Below are 23,016 nucleotides of genomic sequence, written 5' to 3' on the forward strand. Positions count from 1 at the left end.
AGCATGTGCTTAAATACTCTACTGAATCAGCAGCTCATGGCCCGTATCATCACTAAGGGACTCGAGCCAGAAAGACCCAGGCCAAAACGCCAGGATACCCGGCGGTTCTTGGTCCCTGGCTCTCCTGGGGGAGTTACTGTGAATTACCCTCTGTCTGTATGCGTTTTACAAGCATCTTACAGCATATGTGCTATGAAAATGTACCAGTCTGCACAGAGTATCTTTTGGTCCCAGTTTCAACAACGATAAAGACACTGAAAATATTAATATACAGTTATTTTACCCATCTGATAAAACCGTACTACTCATCCATCAAAAAAAATCATTGGTGAGAAGGGGCAAAATTTTGCAATGGTCTTTGAAAGCACATTACAATTGTAGTCTGATCTGCTGAAATAGTGTACTAAGATTTTCAGTTTTTATCTACACTCTACATTTCTATTTCTTAAGCACACGTATGAATGCAGGGGCTTTGCTTCTGAGCATTTATGGGCCTTTTTGAAGTGTAACCAACTTATCACACAAACGGTGAATGTATTTCTTCCGATATTTTTCATATTTATAAACTTGGATTATCTCTAGGCTCTTGTTTATACAAAGAACTACTGATTATAAAAGAACCCACGATAGCTTGTCAAAAACTTCAAACGTAAATTCCATTTTCCATTAACAATTCAAATACCGACAACTTTTTTTTTTTGGAAAGAGAAACCATGTATATTGAAGGAAGTTTGTCACCATGTAATTAACATGCCGTCACCTCGGAAAGGCTCATGCAGAGCTGCCTCCAGTTGCACGGGCAAAAGCAGATGGAAGGTTCCTCGGCTGTCCTTGCTGAGGGTGGCCCCAAGCTGGCCCTGCAGCAAACACCGAACGCCTTCGCCAGCGGAGCCCGGCCTGAGCCTCGGGGGACGCGCTGCTAGACCTGGCCATCTCCTTCCCACTCCCAACTCGAACRCCAGGGATTATCTGCATGGGTCTATTAAATTAACTCAACGACTGCACAAGCCAAAATAGCKACTTTACAACTTGTAAAAAGTAAAGGGAAACAGTGACGTAAGGTGAAACGCGTCATTACAGATGGTTTCACGGGAGCGCAGTCATGAGCGAAGCAGAGGGAAAGGCTTAGGATGCGGGTCCCCACTTCTCACCGTTCCAGCTTCTCCACGTCCCTCCACGCCGCGGGCCTCCTCCCTCAGCCGGTCGGGGCCCCAAGGTCCCCTCTCCAGGGGAGCGCYGCCGTTCTCCGGCACACCTCTTCCCCTGCTCTTCACATAACCAAAGTATATCCCATTCTACTCCCTTTTTCTCCCTCCAAGGTGACTTATGACTCTCATACTTCAGGACCCAAATGTGTGTTTTTTCACTTTATTTCTTGCTGGATCTCAGATATCCTAAAGCTTTTATTCTCAGAGACAAAGCAGTAAGAGTCAAATACTAAGTAAAAGACATTTTACAGGTTTGCTCCAGGTAGGTTTCTAAAGAACTCATCTGTCTACACCAATCGAACCACTTGGCTGAATAGTAAATGCCACTATAAATACCACAAATCAAATGGTAACTAAAGAAAAAGAAGTACTGATTACATATCTCCATTTATTTCACTATCCCTGCCATCTTCTGTTACCTCTCCCTTTCATATCCCTTCATTGTGATGTTCAAATTCACAGGTTCATCAGTTTTCTGATATGTTTTAAACATTTATATTTCTACTACACCAGCAAACACTCAATGAAATGATCTGAATTGCATCATTCTCAAATTTATAATTAGAAATATTTTACTCTCTCTCTCTCCCATGGAAAGAAAGATAACTTATCTGCCTTTAAAATAAACAAATCCAAATGGAAAGAATTCATCCATAATTAAATCATTCTCTCCAGAAAACCTACAAGCAAGATCACCGATTCACGGAAGAGATAAGAGGATTAGAAATACAATTTTAAAATTGTCTTAAGGGTAAAAGTTTACACCCACCTCAGCCAAATGACATCTGTACCAGTTACAGTGAATTAGCTTAGCTCAGTCGCAATTTCCAAAAAATTTTAGCAAAAGAAAACTAAAAAAAAAATAAAATTAACAGGTAGTATCTTTCAAAACTGTAGTATGTTTCTAAGTGCAGAAGGATGTAAGAGAAAGAACTATCAAGGGATAAATATTCAAAGAGGACTGGAGCGTTGTAAAGCACTGTTTAAATATTGTATGAATACTTTCATGCAGAATTTTTTAAAAGCTCTCTAAATTTTGATTATATTAAAGATTGTTTTAAAAATAAAATATTTCAGAATGAAAAAGACGAAGGCAGTGTAAAAAGACCTGTGAATTAACAAAAAATAGGTAAAAACAGGAATCTCCACCGTAGGCACTTACACGCTGGGGATGCATGAGCCAGCTGCAATAAAGAGGTGACTTAGGCTTTCATCAAAACCTTGAACCGCACCCCAGCCCTAGCCAGCACGTGAAGAAACGGTTACGTGCTCTTCTCTCTCTTCTCTCAGATCTATCAGCACAAGCTGCTTTCAACCAATAATCTCCTGGATGGAAACTCAAATCCCCAAACACCTCGAGGATGTCTGTTCTCATGGTATCCCAGCCCTGCTGCAAATAGGAGTTACCGTTCCCCGGCAGACCGGAGAGAGCCTAATCCTGAATGATGCACAGCCCAAATTCCAACCCGAAAGCTATGATATACTTGGATGGCTTCTCAAAAGCAGCTGAACCCTGTGTGGTTGCATGAACTGATCTCTCGCCACCAGGGTTATTAAGGCTCACCAGCACTCAGAGAGGGGTCGGGCCAGCCACGCTCCAAGGAGCGGCATTACCTCTGAGCGAGCTGAYGTATCTTCCTAGCGTTATGGGAAGCTGCCTCTCCAGAAATGAAGGTGCATTAATGCCCCCAAGTGACAAACTCAGTAGGAGCTGAGGAAGCTCAGCATTCTCAGTATGCTGTACAGCGTTTGGCCTTATCAGATACTAAAAACAAGGTCCCTGAGAGCACCTCAAGCCGGAGCCCTCACTTCAGCCATCTATAGTTTGGGGTTTGTGTGGCTGGCTGCTTTTTGCTTTACATCAGACCTATGAGATCTCTTGGTGTCTGAAGACTTTCTTCTTCTTGGGATGGCATGGCATGGCACAGCATGGCATGGSACAGGATGGGATGGGACAGAGGTGTCACAAATGAACAATTCTGGCTTTGCACCAAAAAGTGTTCAGAGGACACGAGCACATGAGAAAGGCCATAGGACTGAAAACCTTTCCCTCAAAGACTGTCTGCTTTGGAAGATGGGTTCCCAAAGCATGGCACACGCATCGCTAGTGGTGCACAAGCCACTTCAAAGCAGTTGTAAATGCTGCGCAAGAGGAAAGGCAATTCGGCCCCCGCGTGCTGCCCAGCACAAGGCCAGGTGCCATCTCCTTTGCTCCTGGCACAAGGCAGTAACAAGAGAAGGCTTCTTACCCACTGACCACGGGCTGCAGTGAGTAATTTAGGTAAGATACAAAATGAGTAGCCATTGCTCACCTGGCATTTCAAGWCTCACTCCCTGCTCCTCTCAAATTCCCTAAAACACAAGAGACCTGTGATTCAGGAGGCAGGGTGGCAACTTAACTATAAAACCGCATGAGAAGTCTTCTCCTTCTCTCCCACCCAAAGAGCAGTATCAGGAAAAAAATCAAATAATTACAAGAATGCAAACACATGAACATGCATTACTGTTCAAACGTATTAACTTGTTCAGAGATGCCACATTTTTCCCACTGTGAAATCTACTGTGTGATCAATAGCACCRAAGGCATTTTCATTAATGCACAGATATTTAAAGGAGTGTGAAATGTTTTTAAGTCTCCACCAATTTCACGATGCGATATTATGACAGCAGACACTCCAGTTGGATCTGCTCTGCCATCTCCAGTGCCCTTCTCTCTTTGGCTGATCTCTTTTGGAAAGTTTTTAGTATACCTTGGTGAATATGGCGATTTCAGTAAAGCTGGTATACGAATTACATTTTATTAAATGTCATGGTAAAGTGCTCAGGCACTGATGCAGAGCCTATTAGTAGCTTTAAGATTTCAGTGTTTTGGTGGGAATGCTTCAAAACTGAAGAATGTTTTCTTTGGCTAAAGCACCACCATTAGATGCAGTTTCTCCTGACATTTTAAGAATTGTTTTATGACTGTTTCCATGGAGGTCAAAAAGGAAATTACTGTTCCAGGAATGCTTAGATAGCATCCACGGCAACACAAAAGCCTAAGTTATAGAGCTGCATTCTGGCCGGTCCGATGGTGTGATGATTAACAAGTTGTGCTGCCCCACAGGGCCCCGAGTCGGGAATGCTGTTGGGAATACTGCTTCTTACGCCAAATTGTGAGAGTTTCAGTGACTGATCTAGCATCTTCCAGACCATATATTTTCCTGCAGACCCAATTATCAGGTTTTCTTCCTATGCATTTCATCAGTCACAATTATTATTTTTAATGTCTCCCTACCAACTGTCAGAAAGATCAAAATCCATTAGAGAGATCAAACAGTGAAGTTGTCTTCTTTTTTTTTTAAAAAAAAAGAAAGTGACTCTGCTGAAGACTTCCATAGGAATGGCAACTGTAAATTTATTAGCTTCACTTGCTATAAGGAAGCTGTTAAAGGCATCAGGAAGCAGCCAGATAACCAAGGCCATAAAATACTTTAGAAAATAATGAATGAAAGATGGGCTGAAGCCACAAAGTGTGACTCTGGTTCTGTTTTTTGAACTTTTACAGAGTTCACAGGTGCTCATGTATGGGACTTTTATTCCAGAAAGCAAGCATCAGTACTCAAGTTTAGAGCAGAATCAAAATTTTTCCAAAGGTCTGAATTATTCAAATCCTTATTTTTTCTTCTGATACATTGATAAAATGAAGCAGAAATCCCATGAGCTGGAAACTGATACAGTTGGCTTTGGCCAAGCATTTTCTGAGACTGCTACCATCATTTATTGCATGCTTAAAAGACAGCGAGCAACCACACTCATAAAGAATAAGATTCGTCCCTTCTTAAAAGAATTTGTGATTAAAATAGGTCAAACCCATGAAGGGGAAGGGATGGAGTTACTCGAGCAAAATGATGGAGGTCCACCATGTGCTACCCTCTACATGGGTATCTACTGTCTTTGTGGGAATTAAGAATTATTATTGCACTCTTTACAATACAGACGGGGAGGTTTAGCGAATCCCAGGTKTGATGCATGTGAACAATGTACATCTGGTTATTTGCCCATACTAACATGTGTTTTCATTGCTTTTGTTACCCAAACTGTTTAGACTGAAGCTGGCTAAGATCGATGTTGTAACCAGCTTAAGTGGCACTGAAGGCACAGCCCCAGCTACTAGACAGTAATGAAACAGCATTGAACTTGGTCTACTTAACCCTCAGACATTTATTGGCAGGAGAAGGCTGGAAATAGGAAAATTTGTGGGCTAAAGTCAAACTGACATTCTAAAAATTGACTCTGTGTGTGAGATTATGCAAATCTGCAGCTAATCTTGATAACGTATTCAAGAATTTGCAATTTGATAAGGTGAAGGGGGAGCTATAAATCACTTCCCCTTCTGCCTTCAGTGAAAACTAAACAATTTCTGCGTTAGATAACAAAAGCATCCCACAGATAAAGGTGGCAACTCAAAGACATGGTGGCATCCTTATGCGATGCCCGTGTGCCAGTACGCACACAAGCTATTTCACTACAGAGAGGCCAGGAGGAAATACGATGGGCCAAGGAGATGTGTGGAGTGGGGTGCGGGGGATTTGGAGGTTTTTTTGGTTGGTTGGTTTTAAGAGAGAAAATTGGAAAACTTTTGAAAGTAATGTTCTCTCTTCTCATTTCATTATACAAGCTAGCGAAAAAGCTACGGATGCCTTACACGGGTCTGTTTGGAAGATCAGGAACTGGCAGGAATGATGAGTTATCTCAAAAAGATGAGCTGATAGTATATGAGAACTGGAAATAAGGTCGGATAACAGGCGAGAAAGAGCACCACACATGCAAACAGAAAAATGACAAACCAAGTGAGTTGTGAGCACATTATCAAGCCTCAAGTGATGAAAACACACCACATAGTACTATTTCAAAAGTAAAGTAGTACTTTTCATATGTATATATACACACCATACTAAAAATACACCATACTCTGCCTACCTGTGAAGAATGGAAATATAGTTCTGAATAACTTATTGACTAATAAAATGTTTTACGCAGCAAGTTATTGGCAAATGTTCATCCTGAATGGCATTGACGTGATTTCTTTTGGCCAAGTCAGACAGTTTAAGTCATAACTGGAAATTGGGAGGAAGAGGGGGAATCAAGAGTTTAGAATGAAATAGCAAGAATGAATGAAGAAAGCCAATTGGGAAATGCAGGATAACTATTTGCAACCTTTAATATTTATTCATGACAGGTATGAAACATTGTAAGAAGGCGGCACTATAACCAACTATATAGGTTTCAAACTTCACTTGCAATTTCAATAAATCTGAATGTAGAAACTTACTCTACAAGAACCAGCATATCCCAATAGCATAAAAACTGGAAATTCTTGAAATGAAAAGGTCTGAGTACCTGATTTGTGCAATTGATAATTTCTTTGTGCAAAGCCAGTTGCTGATCCTTTATGCAATAACAATGAGGTTAATCATTGTGCAAGTTGATTTTGGGGTCAAATAACACACTTCAGAATGCCACATAACTGCTTTGAAAACCTGTCCATAACAGGTTAAAGAGGTTGATTACTTTTTTTCCTCAAAAATAAAGCTAATTTGAGACCTTATCCAAGGTCTGCTGAAATTGGAGAGTTCTCTATTGATTTCAATGGATTCCTTGAAACTTGGAAATTGAAATCCGTACTTCTGATGCTGATGCCTCTATCAACATTTTTTGTTTGGGTAGGGAGAGATAGAGTCTTTGTGTCTTTATCACGACTTTGTCACTCAAAAATAAAAACACCTGGAGAAAAAGATGCTGGACATAAGAGAAGAGCTCAGAGACACATCGACCCACATAGCCTTACATACCTTGGTCAATAAATCAGACCTCRCATATGTTGCTACCTACTAAAGGAGCACACTTTCCTCAAAAATGAAAATTCCGTTTTAAAATATAAACCTTTTCTTCTTTCTTTCCTTTCTACACCGTCACTTTAGACACCCACATTAGCAGAATGAGACCAGCAATAGCTACTAACACTTACTATTCATCTTTTCTTGTAGGACTCCTCTGCTTCTAAAGTATAGTTGCTAATTGGAAAAGCATCCATTTCAGAGGCCTCTATTGCTTTGCAGCATTAACCACGGTATCAACAGATAGGCTCACGGACCACCCACAAGGCCAAACGGCAACTAAAGCAGTTGCTTACATGGAAAAAATAATGTCAGAAAAGTATTTGATGTATTTTTAGCATCTTTTAATGCACTTTAGCAGCTGGAAACAAGGTAGAGAGCCAGGACCATGGGCCAAGATCCAAAAGTCATTGCAGGCATGGGAGTTTTTCCATGGACTTCGACTGGCTCCGAATCAGACTCGCTCTCGCCGGCTGCCTCCAACACTGCAGCTTGGAATGACTCTCAAACTGTTTTCTGAGATTATGTTCGTGGGTTCTCTCACGTATCATACATGGTCTCTGAAGAATTACATGCAACAAACATTTTAAGAAATTAAAGAAGATTTGTGAAAAAAACCCTATGCATACAAAATAAAAAAAATCTTATCCTTGAGAAATGTATATAGCAGAGTATAGAAATGAAAATAATTATTTTCACACTTTTTAGGGCTCAGAGCTATGACATTACTTATAGCTTCCATCTTAACTGACAGTTTAACCAAGACTGAAAAGGACAGCTTAGCTACAACTTTACGTGAAGCACAGCTCGGGTACAGCTTTACATGAAGCACAGCTTAGCTACAACCTTACAAGAAGGGTTGGGCTTAGAAAGTGTCATCTGTAGCTTGTCTGCTTTCTAGCACACCTATGAAAATAAAAGACTCTCGCTGCAAACACACTGACCTATGGGGAACAAATCTGGGAAAGAATCATAAAACTGAAAATAATTCAGAACTGTAATTAAATGGAAAAATCACATTTTTAATCACAGCTTGCGAACAGGGCTACGAAATTAAGAGTGGCCTATTACCCCGCCTGCGCTGCTTATCTCCCTCTCAGAGCAATAACAGGAACGTATTCCCAAAAGCAGATCACTGGCTTTCTGAAACTAYTCAACTTTTTGTTTATTTAACGGCCAACGGGATGCAAGGCGTTAGGAATTCCCCTACCATAAGATCTGCTGGCTTGACGGAGCGCTTCCCGGGTTTGCAGTAAGGGCCCCGCGCAACGTCCCAGCGCTCGGCTACGCGACGTGCAGGTCTCCCCGAAGAAAGGGCTCTCAGCAGGGTTCAGAGCCCACCACCACCGGAGCGAGCGAGGCCTTTCGTTGGCACCCTAAGAGGTTCCCAGGCTGCCTACGACAGTGTTGCTCTAGGCCACATTTAGAAAAAACTTCCTCCTTAACTGAGGAAGATGTCCGCTTTTCTGCTTGAAGACGTCTGCTGGGAGACCGGCAGCACGTGGTCAAGGCGCTCGAGCAAAAGCCGTCGGAAGCGACCACCTTCCCCCGGCAGTTCCGCAACGGGGCAGGAGCCCTTCTCGCCCTCACAGCCGGCCCTTGGCAGGACGGACCTTGGAAACAACCGCCTGACTGACTGCTCTCCTCACTCATCTTCCTCCCTGGATTTTTTCCTTGCATCCCAGGAATGACGGATTACCGGGATTTACGTAGCAATTTAATACTTTCAGGAAAGAAAAAGCACACAGCACAGGAAGAGAAACAACAGAAACGGAACAGGCCCATCGTATTCGAAGCCAAACTCGCAAATAAATTTACACCGACATTGCCTGATAAATATCTGGATTATGTGAACCTGTTTCCTGGATTGTGAAAATTATCCTGCAGCTGCTTCCTCTATCCACTCCAAGGGCCTGAGTTTTAAGGGACACCGTTACACTGAACAGGGAGTCAGATTAATGACAATGACAAGTCACAGCAATTGCACTACACTTCTTTTTAATTGATGCTTTGTTTTGTTTTGTAAAAAGCCCTTAAGGAACAGCACAGATCTTGCTGACTGCTCATACTGCCTGCCCAAATAATTTCGCCTTGGCATTTTTTCACTATACTACAGCATACAAGGGCTATTTCCCTTCCTGGGCTGGCTTGTGGCTGGGGAAGGCATAAATCCACRGGAAAGCAGGTTTCCCTTGGTCCTGTGCTCATGGTCGGCTCCATTTCGCACGGCTCATACTGCACAGTTCCTTAAAAAAAAACCATAAAAATCAGTAACCTGGCTAGATCCTGCAGCCAAAAACTGGTGCTTACGCCCTGGGCTGACCCTTCTTCCAACCACAGTAATTCGGAGACTGTCTGTCAGCCTGTTTCAGCGCAGATCGGGAGAAAGCCCACAAGACGAACACGTCAGTTCTTTCACGCTATCTGCMTGTGGACATTTAGCATGTAATAGATGCTCATCCCATCCGCTGATAAAGAAAGCAATGAAGAAAAAATGTGCCTTCGAGTGTCAGCTTCGCATGGAAGTTATAAAACTGTATATAATGAACACATGCCTTGATCAAAGCAAACCTGCAGAAGAACAATTAAACACAGCTTCAGGAATGGATGCTTGTTTTATTCTTCTACCATGGGAATGCTGTTTTACCAAAAAATGGGGAAAATGGGGCATGCGTCCTGCTTTCTTCCCGCTACTTTTGTAGGGGCGCGGGTGTAAATGCCGACTTCCATTTCCCACAGGGGCACGGCAAAAGGGCGCAACCGGCCCTTGATCTCAGGTCAGGAGTTCTCTGCCCCCACCAGCCACAGGGGTTTAGATGCGCCACAGTTTGACTCCAAACACCTCTGAAGATTGTTTTTGGCTGGCTAAAGAGCTCATCTGCTCTTGAACAGTGATTCTGCGGCTGGAGCAACTTTACCTTCAGATGACAATGTGTTTTGCTTTGTTTTTTTTAATCTAAAAATGACAAATCTGCTCATTGGCACAGTCATTGTGTAAATTCTTCTCTTTTCACTGTTGGAAAAGAATAGGTTAAATCCTTTTCCATTTTAACAAAAACATATTCTAACTAAACCCAACACTCTTATTTAACTTAAAAAAGAAATAGGCATGCTGTGCTCTAATAAATTTTTCCTTGGCGCTCTCCCTTCTCTTTGAATCTTAGGGGAAAAAAAAGAGAGGGAGAGAGGGAGAGAGAGATTAACTATTTGGGCTGGGCTGACTGCCCTTTAAATTGTCAAAAAGCTCGAAAGATATATGAGCTTGTTGTACTGACAGTACCAGTAATGTAGGTCAGACCCTCAGGGTCTCCAAGGCTTTCAGATCAGCCTATCTGCAGATACCAGACACGGACGTCAGCATCTCATTTAGCAGCTTATAAAAAACCCCAAATTGTGACATGGTCAGGCTGGGCCAGAATGCTTCTTATTTTGTTTAATCAACGATTTCTAAGTTAGCCTGGCAACATGCATGAAGTTAAATGAAGTTGAGACTTAAGCAGACCATTCTGAGCATCTAACTTCACCCTGTATGTTGGGAAGTCACATCAGCAATTTTATCTATCTCCTCTCGTCTCTTACCTATGCAGTATTCGTCCCTCCTGCCCGCTCTTAAGAGCTTATTTCACCTTACACGCAGCTGACCCAAGCACGTTCCCACCTCTTACTTCCATAGTTAATTCTTGAGGCTAGAAAACACTGCAACGAGGGCTTCGTGCCTGACGGTTGCTCTGCATTTTCCATTTTTTCCATTTCTCAGTCCCACCGTTCCCTTGGGCTACATTAAAACAGCTCCTCTCCTTCCTCGGTTTTCCCCTTTACTATCCAACACCGCCCGCTCCGGTGCTGGGGCACGCGGCCTCTGCGTCGCACCGAGGCGGACGGGGCGATTTGGGGGCTGTACTTGCTCTATTAAAACAAGTTTCTCCGCGTTTCCAGACTATTTTGTGAAGTCTCTAAGTGACTTCAAGGAAAAAAGAAAAGAATCAGTTTCATGATATTTTATATATATGTGCCACTTCTAAGCAATTCTAAAGGCGTCAGAAAGACATCAGTACAATTCCCCTTTTACTTCCCTCCTCCATGCGTTAGGCTGGGAATCCTTATGCCTTCCGGCGTGCCAGGACTCTGCGCCCCTCTCCCGCTAATACAGCTCCCAAATCAAGGCCCGAAGCCTTTCCAAGGGGCTGCGGTTATTCTGCTGCACGTTTCAGGAGAKGAAAGGTTTCCGAGCGGGTTGGAACTGGCAACTGCGCTGCCGAAGCGGCTCGAGCGCAAGCGCCCCGGCTGAATTTTCGCCGGGAACGACCCTCTCGCCTTGCCGTGGGAAAGGCTCCATTGCAGCGTGAAAGGACACGCCGGACCCGTGTCCCTCCAGCCCGGGAGCCCACCGCAAGGCTTCGCTCCCAGTCTCCCAGAGCCGGCACTGCAGCGGGCAGGAACACAAAAAGATCCTTCACCCCCACGTTTCTCAACAGCCTCTAATCAGGCGGGAGCGGCGCGGCGCGTGCTCGCTGGGAGCGTTTCGGGGGAGGCTGGTGGAGGGCTGAATGCCACTTAATAACCCTGAAACACGATAGCTACCTATGACATACGGTCACGGTTAGGCACAACGGCGTTTCAGAAGCCGCTCACAGGAATGAGTGAATTCATTGTTTAAATCTCTTTGGAATTTAAAAAATACGTATTGGTAGCGCTCACTAATTTAGAGATTTTAAGAGCTTCTGTTCAGCCCAGTGGACTAATATCTTTGAGATATTCACGGTAAGCACCAACTTGAGTTTCAAGAGTTTCACGGATATTCATTCCAGGAGACACTGCACACTGACCTTCCACTGAGTTCTTTACCAAAGCAGAAGGATTTCCAAGTGCCTCTGCAGTTTCTTTTCCATAGCTTAACATAAAGCAACGCAATGTAATTTTAAACACTTTTTTTTAATCTGAAGCACACACGAAAAAGATCCAGCTTCCTTGCTTTTCAGTGTTGCTAGTTTAAAACATTAACCATAACTGAAAAGATCAGTCACGCAAGCGCTTTCTTTATAATTAACCTCTAACCTTTTGTAAATACTGCTTCTCTCTCTTCCACATGAACTTAAGAATAAGATACGATGCCTCCTTGGTCCCCAAAGAATATAGCAAGCTTAATTTTTTATTAAGAAAGAACAAAATCAAGGTCTGTGCAGCATGCGCCTTCTTTAGCCAGTTTAATTTCAACACAAAATGGGAAGGTGTTGGCCTCTTCCGGCCCATCAGCACAGGACTGCCATGGATGCTGAAGTTCCCTCATAATAAAATCTGAAGGATGCTAGAATCTCACCTAGAAATCTCTTGCTCACAATTCAATTTTAATTCTGTGTTTAAGTCTCTGAGCTGGCAAAAGAGATTTGAGGTTTACAGGGTAAATACAGGAATTTTGTGTATTTACTTCAGAGCTTTTCTGTTACGACTTGAGCTTGGGAAGCCAGCCGGAGCTCTCCCTTTGCAGAGTCTGCTAAGGATGGGTGAAAAACAAACCTGGCAACCTCTTGAATTAACAGCCACCTCGGCCAGTCTGTCTTTATCAAGGCTGCGCATTTTTGGCTACGCCAAGTGTCAAGGAAAACAGAGTTATACCCACAAGCTCCCTTTAAATGCAGAGTTTAACAGCAAAAGTAAACTACAGCCACTTAGTGTTATCTCAGTTGTGTCGCACGGGGGCATTGGAAATAATTAGAACATTACCTAAAAGATCTTCAAAGTAAAATTGTCTAAATCTAGCTCAACAAAGTTAAATTATTGCATGAGATTGTTTTAAAAGTCTTTGCCTCCTTGCTAATTGCAGCCTTCTGCATGGCAGCATCTCCGCACGGCGGCTCCGGAACGACAGCCACCCCCGGAGCGTCGGAGCCCTTCCCCTCCACCACTGCCCTGCGGGGCGTCGAATGCAGCTCGGAGCACGCCAAGAAAATGTCTTCAGCAATACTTTTACAAATACGGCAATGATCAACCCGAAGCATGACGCGAGGGTTGACTATATTGAAAGCAGTTTAACATGTAGTAACAAAGCTGCGTGGTGCTACTCCATTAAATGAAACTGCAGCCTAGCAGCAATGCAAACAGGAGGGCTACAGACCCGCTCCTATAATCCTGATTCGCATTAGCAACGTTTACCTACATGAGTGATCTCCCTGCGGTTAAGATAGCGGGTGAAAAACAGAGCAGCTGGTTGCAAAGCTTGCCTTCAACACTTCAGTTCAACAGTTAGCATCTTTCAAAGGCTAAAAACGCTGCCTAGCCCCACCAGTGACATTAGTGGTTTTCATCCATTTCCATTCGGCTCCAGAGATCGTTATACGACACAAAACCCAACTGTTTGTAAATTCTGCCAGAACGATTTGCCTATTTGGTGCATCTCATCAGAGAGAGCCCGGCCTCTCCTTGACTGGACCCCCCGGTTGGAGCTGCCCCGGTTGGTTTTGGTTCGGCAGTTGTAGGCACCTACCCAAACTGCTTTTATTCAACAAACAGCCCCTGCACAGCTGAAGGAACACATATTCACAGATAACTCTTGTTTCATAAGAACAGCTCCATTAATATAATTAATATAATTAATGCAGCTTAGGGATCTGATCAGCTGCGAATTTTCCTTTCCATAGTTTGATGAACTGCTCTGTGTGTGTGTGTGCTTTTTTTTTTTCCAACGACACAAATTAAAGTTACATAAATCAAGTTTACAAAAGTGAGGAACGCAACACTGCAATACAATAACAAAGATAATAGCTTCATAATAATTTGTAGATCGCAGACCACAACAGCTCTTCAAATAATAGCTTCCTTTATTTATATGTCAACAGATTTGATAATCCCAGATGATCAAGATAAACAACTATGTATCTTTCAGAAATGAACAGGCACAGAGATGGAAAGCAAACGAAACCACAAAAGAACAAAGTATGCCAAAGCAAGCTATGAAGGCAATCCTAACACTGCCAAAACAGGTAATACGAAAGGAACTCTCTCTTCACCACTGTAGCTTTTGGAGTTAACAAAAACGTAACAGCTCCAAAGTAATGTAATTATTGCTGTCTATGCCATGTAAACTCAACTAAATTTATAAAGAAATGTTCTGAAATCATCTGTTACTATTTACTCTGTACAGCAGAGGACACTCCCAAATATTCTGCAATATCAAAATAAGCAGCAGAGCAGAAAATTATCCTAGTGGTAATGAGAAAAAAGACGTTAGCAGCTATGCTGGTCCACAGCAAACATTTCCCATTACTGAATACACATATTTAAAGCTGTGGATTCCAACCACCTTTAGCTTGTAGACTGTCTGCTACCTTCTAATAGACTTGCTTGTACCCTTATCATCAGACTTTTACCTGGACGCACGTGATAGCGGTACGGTTCCCGATTTCAGCTCGTGGCCTCCTGAGCGCCCCACGTGCGGTCTGCCGTTGAGAAGCACTGCCATTCAGTTGCTAAGAATTATCCATTTAAAAATCAAAGTAAAAGTTCTTGTCAATTCTGACAGTGCTTTTAATATTTCAGAACTGTACTCTGAGATATATCCAAAGCAGCTGCATCAGGGACAACCATTCCTGCAAGACATGTTGGCACCAGAGGTTGTATCTTGAGGAACCACAAAACAGTTCAATATACTGTCTGGTTCAGCATTGGAAAACCTATAAAGTCAAGCCCAAATACATCATCTGGATAGTGTTGAAAGTGGGTTTGCACTGTCACTCAGTGATATGCTGTTCAACAACTTATGAAATATGCTCCAATCTTCAAACCTATATGTGGAGTCTTGAATTCATTGAGGCGTGACACAAACCTTACTAAAGTCAGTTAAAGATTACTCAGTGAAACACTGTGCTATGGCCCGAACAACTTGTACAGAACGGAAAAGGCACGCCTCTGTTGACAAAGGCAACACAAGTCCCGTGTGAATGCTCGGGAAGCCAGACGTCCACCAAATACACTAATTCCTTGAGAGACCTTTAAACAGGTCCTCATAGTTTTACTCTTAAAGAGTCCAGATATGAGTTTAAAAAAATGGATATGGCCTCAATCCGAAGGGCAGGGGAGGGTGGCTGGGAACGCTGTGCAGCTGCAACGCTGAGGCAGTGCTCAAAGGTGTCCTCTGAGCCTCCCCAGCAAAACTTCTGCCCCTGCAAGACAAGTAAGACAGTATTTTCAAAGTCTGTGCCAACTAAATGCTCCCGTACAAGGGACATTCTGAGAGCTGCCCTATTAAAAAAATAAAATAATTAGCCTGTATTAACATACTACCCTGTCAGGGCAGTAGGATGCAGCATTTGCAGTAAGAGCCCCCTAGACAATATAGCTCAAATAAGCTAAGACTGCCTGGCACATCCAGGTAGGAAAGACATGAGCGGCTTTCAGTAGAGCCCCAGAAAAGCTACCGATTTCTTATTCTATACCACTCGCTGCCGACGACCAGCATGAGTTAGGAAGAGGGGATGGAAATTCACAGCTCTGTTCCTCTCAGATGATCCACACCACCCCTGACGGGGCCCTTCCCAGGAAGGCAGAGCTCAAAGGAGCCATCGGTGGGTGGTGTGCACCCCGGGGTCTAACCTCGCGCGACAGGGCTACTGCTGCCCGGTCACCTTGGAGGAGAAGGAGCGCCAGCGCAGCAGGCTACTCGCGCCCTCCGGGTTATCCTTTGCACGTCTCAGGAGCAGCTAATCACTGTTCAGCCCTAACGCTTCCAAACGTGAGCATCCCTTTAGGAAACTACCTTTAAAATACAACTGCATACACCTTTAAATTATTTAAACACATAACACATTCAAGCATGTGTTAAATGTTTGAATTAAGCAGGAATCTAGAGGAAAACATTAATTTAGTGATTAAAAGGAGACTTATGTAAGGTACTCATCACCTTGGTAATTTAGCTGACATTCAAATGTAGATTAAATGTAATTACAAACGCTATGAAGTTTTGTAGGTAAAGCATCAGCACAGTTACAGTTTTATTTTGTCCCTCTTGGGTTTGCAAACAGACTTTTCTTAAGGAGTTAAATATCTCTTTGTAGATATAAAAGCTATTTTGGGGAGGAAAAAAAACATAAAAAGCATAGCCTGAGAGCTATCAAAGTCGAAGTCTACCTTTGTACTGCAAGTATCTGACCTATTCACTCAGTAATAGGCCTAATCAATCTTGCTATCTCCCCTAACAGTGATTCATTATAGCCCAGGCCTTATCTTTGTATCAAAGTCAAGAAGAAAGGCAGACACAGATATAAGGAAATACTTTCCTGCTCTCTGATATGCTGCACATAGTTTAAATACCAGCACTGATAATATGTTGGACACTTGTGAGTCCCATGTACACTTAATCACTCATTTCCTTCATTGACTAAGAATAATACTGGCATAATTTACTGTGCTTTACTGTCCTGTCTTCCAGGACATCTGGCACACATCCAAAGCAGGGCATTCCTAAGCGGAAGGACCAAGCCTTTGAGGAAGAGGGGTGGAGGGCTGAAGCCCATGAATGTTGCCTGCCTCGCCGATGGGAAGAGGCTCTCCCTCAGTTCCCGACGTGCTTTAGAGCTCGGGAGACTCGGAGAGCTCGGCAGGACCGAGACTACTTGACCTCCTCCGAGCGAGCCAAGGCACCGTCTCCACCTCCCGCTGAAGGCAAACAACCTCTGCTAGACTAAGTTATGCAGAGCCTAATTTACAGTCCCAGCTGAATCCTTGCAGAACTTGGCTAACCAGATAGAACCACTACAAAAATAATAATTAAAAAAAAAGGCACTTTCACCTCCAGCTCGGCTGGGAAGGCTCGTCTCTCCCTCCTCCGCCAGAGGGGATTCTGCTGGGAGTGAAGGCGGCGGCGGCAGCTCGCTGGCGGGAAGAGGCTGCCCGGCACACCGGGCGCCCGCGCCGTGCGGGGCCGGCCACAGCGGCCTGGGGACAACCTGCCCCATTAGCAGGACAAATCTGCACTTCTTCCATCAGCATTTATGCTTCTGCTGATGACAGCATTTCTCCTTAGATATACACTAGGGTTTTCCCCCTATCGAAAAGAAAGCCAATAAGCTTTCCTTTTAGTCACCTTTTTTGTCTGAACCAGAATTCAGTATTTGCACTGGCCAGAAACAGCCCATGTTTTGTTTTTGAAAATGCACATGCACAAAACCCTGTTCCCCACACAAAACACCATTCAGTTGTTCTTAATTCCTCATCTGCAGAGTGACCGCTTTAAAGGGACACGCAGATATCTGTCACCTGGAGAACATTCATCGGACACTCATTTTCTGATGGCGTTCTCTTTCCTTCTGGGCCTAAGATACTTGAACATGTCACTTCAAGCCCATAAATCTCCATGTGCCGCTGCAAAGCATCAGCCACTCCATTTAAACCCACAGCCGACTGCATCCCTTCCGCAGTGCCAGGAAGGCGYGCGGGAGGGAAGCACGTGCTGACTCCAAACCACACTTTGCTTAGAGAACGGACACCTGCACAGGCTATCTCAGAAAAACTCGAAGGTTAAACCAGGCACCCAGAAATGGTTTCTTTCRAACCTTAGTATGCTGAGCTTTTCTGCACCCAGCCTTCAGAAACACTGCTATTTATTATATCTGTTATAAAGATCTAGGTCATCTTTGGCATGGCACTTTCCGTATGCAAAAGCACATTAACTGATCTGAGTGAAACAAAAGTATACCAACCACTTAGTGTGTTTTATTGCTTTTACTACTGTGTGCACCTGCATAAGTCCAGGAGAGCAGTCCCTCAAGGCCCAGATTTATATATTCTTAACACATCTTAAAAGTTAAGGAAACGATGCATTTTTCTCTCAGAGGAATTTGATTTATAAAAATCATAAAGATCATTTCATTGTCATTGCTGTTATTCATGCAACCAAAAAAAGCACACAATGTTAGTTGCTTGTATTTAAAACAACAGGCTCTCTTCACCTCTGCTGGTACAGAGCGCTGCYCCCGACCCTGCCCTTGTCCGCCGGGCGCTAGGCAGGGTGGGGAGATGTCCCAGCAGTGCTTCCACAGGGCCCTCTCCTGGGAACCACGGCTGGTGGAAGGTTTCAACTAAAGAGCAGAACGGGCACTGAAGACAGACACACACAGAGCTATCTTCTTCTGCTAAACATCTAGAGTAAATAACTTCGGTTTGCTCTTAAGATGCAGCACATACTGCTTGCGTGCACCACGTGRACATAGGAGATGGTGCAGATGTCTGTACGCTGCTGGTATGAGCGTGCAGGAGAGTCACTCGAGCTTGCTGGATCTCTGAAAATAACGGAGGCAATGGCACCTAGAAAGGGGCTGTGGCCATATGCGTATTAAAATGTATGCCGTTTTAAACTTCGTTTCACCATTTTCAATATGAGCATTTACAAATACAACTATTCTGCAAACGCCAGGAGGACACCTGAAATCTTCTTTAAATTACACAATTGAGAATCATTGAAGCCAAACACGAACACCAGAACACAGCTTTTCCTTCAATTTTCTTCTTTAACCTTTTCCATAGTGACAGGAAAACTTTCTTTTCTCCCTGGAGACTTTATACAAGTGTCAGCTTCAGTCGCTGCAGTTTTACAAGACTATAAAGTTAGCAGCCTCTAACACCCAATTAGCAGTTGCCTATATAAAGCAAAACCAGTTTCAYGCTATTGTATTCCTAATAATCTGAAGTTAACTGCATCCCTTCCTTTCCTAAAGGCTAGCTTTTAACTCATTTTCCTTAGAAAATTAAGAGGGAGCTGAGAAGGATTAGCACTCCTTCCAATTACTAAAGTGATGAAACTTCATAGACCTATCAGGTTCAAAAATAAAATGAAAAGATTTAGATGTCCATAGCTAGATCAACTTGGATCAGTAGAAGCTATGCAGTTAAGGCATTTGTCTTTTACCTTGCTAAAAAAGGAGGATATTTCCATCTCGGAAGTATTTGCCCTGCTCTCTGTCTCGCAGGCTCTTTCTTGCAGTCATTTCAATCGCTGCAGCCAGAGAAATACCCGGGTGTCCTCAGGGCAGCCCTGAACATACCAAGAGACAGTTCTCATCTCATAGGCTTGTAGCCTAATAGACAGGACAAAAAAGGAGGAATGAAGCCTCATCATCGATTTTGCAGATGTACAAGAGGCACAGGAAAGTTAAGTAAACTGCCCAGGTCACACGACGGAGGTGTTGGCGCGAGGATTGACGGGATGTCTTCTAGCTGTAGCGCAGCACTTGAGCTGGAAGGTCAGCTAACCTCCAGAGGCTCCTTCCCACCTAAATTCTTCTATGATTYCTAACTTCTAGGCATCACATTATTATGCTTACACCGATAACAGCAACAAGACAAGTGTAAAAGGCAGGTCAACGAGCAACACGATACTTTTGCTGTCACTTCATTCTCCGGCGTCCTGCGGGAGGAAGCAGGACGTCAGCAGAGCGGCTGCTCGGTCACGGGCGCTGCGCGGAGCGGGGAGCTCCTCTGGACGGGCACTCGCTCCCCACAGCAGGCCACGCACACTTCTAGTCCCCAAAACCCTCTTTCTCTTAAAGAAAGGGAAATAAGCTCTCTGTTTTACCCAAGGGCAAGATAAAGTCAATTGTTTTAACCGACAACACGTCCTAGTACCATGATTTTTTTAAAGAAGATAGGGCTGACACTTGGAGTCAGGCTACAGAACCTGTGTGACCTATTTACAAAGGTAAAAAAAAAAAAAAGAAATCAATCTTAAAAAAAAAAAGTTTAATTTTTAAAAGTTTCAAGATGGAAATACACCCAATTAAATAGTTTTATTTTACCCAAAAAAGTCTGAATGATTTATCCTTAATTTTAGGTATTTATTCTACACTTTATTTTCCCTTTTACTAATAGTTTGTGTTTTTGTCATGCTCACTTTTTTCATATATCTTTCAGCACTGAATGGAGTTTCTTAAGCAGGTATAAACGCACAGCCCAGCTTGCCTGCTCACAAGGACTTTGGGGATTTGGGAGGGGGGGGTTGCTGTAAAGTAGAATACATAAAATAGAATATGACTCTGTGCACTTTTTCCAGCAGAGAGATGAGAAAAGCGTCTACTGGATTTCATCAGGGAAAAGGGTAACTGGAAACAGGGGAAGAAGAAATGGGAACTTCATATATTCAGGGTGACTATTGTCCTGACATATTTGCCTATAAAACGTCGCTCCTCCAAGTTCCCCCCCTCTCCCTATCCATGTGATTTACCGATTTCTGTTGAAATTCTACCCATTTACGCAGTGGAAAAGCACACCAACGCGTGTGGCTGCTCCGCCGCTGAGCTGCAGTGGGAGCCCCACGTTTAGGAGACTGTTTAGATTTTTCCCTTCTATATTTTCCCTCTAGCACAACTTATTTCCCCTTTGGCGTGTAAGATGTTGGCCCCACCTGGGCCGTTGTTCCTGGTGAGAAATGCTTTTCCAAAGCTAGCAAACTCGCATGAATATGCAAGGCAAGAGCGCTGGCAAGATTTAGATGCAGCTCCGTAATTCTCCAATGACTGATTCATCTACCAAAATAAAATGTAGCCCTGCTTTTATTCTGACCTCAGCGATTCAATGCAAAGTCAGCTTTTGCCACTGGGGAAACCCGAGTGAATGGGAAGCTGGAGGAAAGTTAGGAAGTAAGCCAGGGAAAATATATATTTTTTATTATTATTCTTTCACTTAAATTAAAGTAAGGTTTTATTTCCAAGCCAGCATCACATGCCCAGGAAGGGGACAGAGCTCAGGTAGGCAACACTCCTGAGGGCCCCCCGCTCCTCTTCGCTCCAGGTGACCCCCCTCCTCAGCCAGGCCGGGGGCACCCACTGTATTCCTGCAAAAGGACAGCCCCACTAAATGCGCTTTACTCACTCCAACCCTCAAATAATTTAGGGATAAAAGTGGCCACACAATCACAGACCCTCCTGCGTCAACAGAGACGACACCCAACTCCGTCGCTGCCGTTTGGGCTTTTGCACACGCCGCCGGAAGGGACCCTCGGCTCCGCGGAGCCTTGCAGGCGCTCCCGGCTCGCAGGTCCGCTCTCCTCCAACCTGCTGCCTGCGCTCCGCTCSGGTAATGTTGTCCTTGGACCGGTGACAAGTTTGGGGCTGGGGAGAAGAAGGGAGGGGGRTGAAGACATTTTACTCTCTTCTGAGATTTATGAGATGAAATTTGTGCCAGTTTCAAGTATCAGTTTGAAGGGTCAGGAAAAGTGCATGACATTTTCCTTTCTTTTTCCTAGTTTTTAAAGAGAGAAAACAGAATTATCTTCAGCAACAGACCACAGAACACCAGTTACCAAGAAGATTTTTGCACAGCCCAGGAGTAAACAAGAGCCTCTGGGAATCTGTGCATCAGTCTCATAAAAAGCTGTAACACAAGTTCCCTTGTTTTTTTTTCCCCCCTTAGCGTGTAAAACCTGCAAAGCTTGTTAACAAAGTCTCTTTTAAACAAGACAGGCACTGTAACAATGTGTGTTATTTTGGAGATCAGCTCCAGTAAGCACAGTGTTTCCTAGGAATGAAAACTTGGTTGAAAGAAATGTATTCATAATTTTGAGGATCTTTGAAACTAAGACATAAAACATAAATCTAGTAAAAACACTACTAACATGAACCCCAAGGAAATAATGCCTGCTTACACATGCTAAAAACATTAGAAGGAAAACCAACAGTAGTCAATTATAAAAGAAAATACTACACCTGCCCCTGAATTTTCCTGTTATTATAAAAAAACGGGGGAAGAAAAGTCTTCTGGCTATGTGAACACATGTTAGCCAGATGAGGAACGACAGAGATAATACATAATGTGTTGCCATGCACATTTTTTAAAACAGTAAAGCATATCCCTTCACAGCATCTCTCCATTAGATTAACCATGAGCATCATCTAAAACAACAGTGAGCAGAAGCAGATACATTAAAAGGTGGTGCTTCTTCGAAATGTTACTAAATTGGACACACAATCCCAATATAAGAGATTGCCTTGATATTTGCATTTTATGTCTGTTTGCAAAGAAAAGTCATTCAGGATGGATATATGAAACTAGAAAAAAAACAATTTAGGCCACCACACGGATTTCGAAAGCATTCGGCATTCAAAGCCAGTACTGTACCTCTCTGATGCAATAAGGTCGCTTTTAGACGAGCTTAGCCAGCACCGGCAGGAGAAGACCTTTTTTCATAGATAAAAGTTCTAAAAAATCTACGAAAATCGAAGCTGGGGAGGAGGGAACTTCCTGGGAGTCCAGACAGGTCTCCAAGGCAGCTCCAGGGACCAGCACTCGCAGGACAGCTCACCATGGGGCCAGATCGGCTTCTACGAAGGGGGAAAAACCCTCAAAACCCTCTCAGATATCCTGGCTACTACTCAGAAGTGAAGCAGAGAGACAGGCTAGATAATCTCCTGCTACTGAAGACTTAGAAAAATAATCTACAGGAGTTACTAATTAATTCCCAGCAGAAGGCTGCACAGGCAATGAATGGAAAAAGACCACATTTCGCACTGTTTGCACTGCCTTCATTAAACAAAGCTAAAAATCTAGAGAAGCCCTTTTTCAGATCGGGTCAGCCAGGCGCCGTCTCCAGAGGGAATGGCACTAATTACTTCCACCTTATCTATATTGGAATATCTCTTGCCTGTCATATACAACCGGCCGGCTGCAGCAGTCCCTCCCCTCCATAATGTTTACTATCTAAATAGAAAGTTTGAACATGAGCAGTATTATCACTATTTTACAATTTGGGAAGGGAAGAATGATTAACAGCTCTCCATAGATGTGTGCYCATGGGGGAAAAAAGAAGGATCCACTGAGACCTCCTGGTTAGAACATGACCTTTCATTGCCAAGTGTTCMTGAACACAACYGGAAAAAGTCAGAATCAAGTGAGACGCTTTGATTTTTTTCAACAAAAGTGAATCTTCTTCCAATATTTTAATAGATTTT

The sequence above is a fragment of the Apteryx rowi genome, unplaced genomic scaffold (genome assembly GCF_003343035.1).
Source record: "Apteryx rowi isolate R43461 unplaced genomic scaffold, aptRow1 scaffold_39, whole genome shotgun sequence".
In the NCBI taxonomy this organism is placed as follows: Eukaryota; Metazoa; Chordata; class Aves; order Apterygiformes; family Apterygidae; genus Apteryx; species Apteryx rowi.